Source organism: Alosa alosa, chromosome 24 (assembly GCF_017589495.1).
Source record: "Alosa alosa isolate M-15738 ecotype Scorff River chromosome 24, AALO_Geno_1.1, whole genome shotgun sequence".
Lineage (NCBI taxonomy): Eukaryota > Metazoa > Chordata > Actinopteri > Clupeiformes > Clupeidae > Alosa > Alosa alosa.
The window spans coordinates 21,274,939-21,277,438 of record NC_063212.1 but is presented as its reverse complement, the minus strand read 5'-3'; the positions used below and the strand labels follow the sequence as shown (position 1 = coordinate 21,277,438).

Below are 2,500 nucleotides of genomic sequence, written 5' to 3'. Positions count from 1 at the left end.
ACACACACACACACACACAAACACACACACACACACACACACACACACACACACACACACACACACACAGCACTCTGCACACACACACACACACACACACACACATACACATACACACACACACACACACACACACACACACAGACATTGGGCAGATACCTTTCACACACACTCACACTCTTGTATACTTGTGACACAGGCACACCACACAAACATTAATGCAACACACACACACACACACGCACTCATAGGCAGTGGGCAGATACCTTTCACACACACCCACACTCTTGCACATTTGCCAGTGTGTGCTGATTTGGGACTGGTCTGGTCCCTAACTACATGCTCCTCCAGAGTGGTCCTGCTGGAGCTTGCAGTGTGCTATTAGGCCTCTCCGCCCGTCAGATCCAGGAGGAGGTTTGTGCTGAATGTGGCAGCCAGAAAGGATTGAGACCAGGGCGGATGTTCTCCAGCTTCAGCTAAAAACGTTGCAAAAGTAGAAAGACCTCTCTGACCTCCTCTCAGACTATTCTGCTGAGATCCATTATAAAACAAGTAATCCCCTCCCCTCTCTCTCTCTCTTTCTCACTCATTTTGTCAATCTGACCAGCGCTGACTGAGTGCTGGAAACTGCATAAAAAGCTCGCTACTTGTTTTAGAATAGGATGGGAAAGTTTTGCAAGTATTTACAGTGGCTGCTTCAGTGAGTTTGTGGTCACCGGGGATGCGAGTTCAGTTGCGATCTGTTGATTCTCCAGACATATGTAAGTGTACAGAGTTTAGGGGCCACTAGATCAGTCCTCCCTGCGCCAGCAGGAAAAGTGTGGACAGCGGGACTGAATGAACTGCGCTTTCCACGCACTCAATTTCCACGGCTGAAATGCCCTTGAGCAAGGCACCTAATCCCCAGTATGTTGCCAATCAGCTTGTAAAAACTAAGTGCAGCTAAGCCGTAGCTTAATGGACATATTCTGTAAAAAGTCTAATGGTAACATTAATTGAGAACAACTGCTTCTTCGTAATGACAATAACCTAGATTAAGGAGATCTTTTTAGGATCCCGATAAAGGATCTTCTGTATATAGATATATATATATCCTATATACAGAATATGTACAGAAGGCTCTGTCCATATCCGTACGTAACATAAATCATAAATGAGCATTGTAGCTAAATTATTGGGGCAAGAGGATGACAACACTGAGGTTATGGGTTTGATTCTGAAAGAGACTACATACCTTGTTACCTTGTTTGAGATCTCCTGTAAAAAGTGTCTCATGGTAAAATTAATTAAGTACAAATGCTTTTTCATCCATAATGATAACAGCATGTTTTAAGGTGATGTTTTTTGGACCCTTATTAAGCTAAGTTAAGCTATGCCTTCTAAAGAATTGCATTGAAATGTAAATCACTTTAAATTGAAAACGCATTAGTGTTGGAAGTGTAGAGATTTGAGAGCCCAAGAGTAATTTACAACAACATAACCAAGTGTAGCATAACATCTCAGCGTACACACATTAAGTAAATAGCTTTCACTTCCCTGACAGTTCCCTCTTGAGATGGATCTGTGTGTGTGTCTGTTCGTGTCACATCCCTTGGAGGGTGGCCGTCCCTCTCTCCGAAGGTGTTGGCGAGTTTTTCTCTCCCGCACTTGAGACCTCGTGAATTATGACTCCCATGACCGTTCCATTAACCTGACATTTTAGACGCCGTTACAGCGAGCCGCTGATCCATGACAAATCAGCTAATATATGTCAGCACTAATAACTAATGACAGCTGCTCAGCACGCCGGCCCCAGCACGTGGCAAAGGTTAGCCCACAGCCGTGTGAGATGGGCCACGTTTTAATGTATAGCCCAAATGGATTAATCAAAACAGCATATCAGCTCTCTTGCGGTGGCATTATTCATATTATGGTTGTTAATAAAAAGTCAGAACTAGAAACAAATTGATAAGAAATGTATTAGGGAGAATGTGATGGATTTCAAGTATCTGATGTAATGTGATATACAGAGAGTGATTGTGGGACTAAGTTAATGTTTACGCTTATTCATCTTATTAGTTGCTCTGTGAGATGTCCCCTGAGGCCACAAGTGTGATATTATGGTATGCATCAGATCCCTGTGTCAGCATCTGAAGTGAGTGCTATTGAGCATGTGTATCGATGAGAGCCTGTGTAGACATGTAAATACATGAATCAGAAGGTGAAAAGGGTCAGAAGCACTACCTGTCACCACCTTATAGATCATGTCTGGACAAGCATACATGTAAATAATTGCTCTGTCAACAGTCCGGATGCTGCTGCTGCTGTTGCCACTGCTCTCTCTCTCTCTCTCTCTGTGTGTGTGTGTGTGTGTGTGTGTGTGTGTGTGTGTGTGTGTGTGTGTGTGTGTGTGTGTGAGAGAGAGAGAGCGTTCACGTGTGTGTGTGTGAGGGTATTCCTGTGTGTGTGTGTGTGTGTGTGTGTGTGTGTGAGTGTGAGGGTATTCCTGTGTGTGTGTGTG

The 2,500-nt window shown here is 43.9% G+C and overlaps 1 protein-coding gene across 1 annotated transcript in view; it reads left to right on the top strand.

The window, feature by feature from the left end:
* The window catches only part of dnah2 (dynein, axonemal, heavy chain 2), a 246,312-nt gene that overhangs the window by 73,616 nt on the left and 170,196 nt on the right, over nucleotides 1–2,500 (top strand).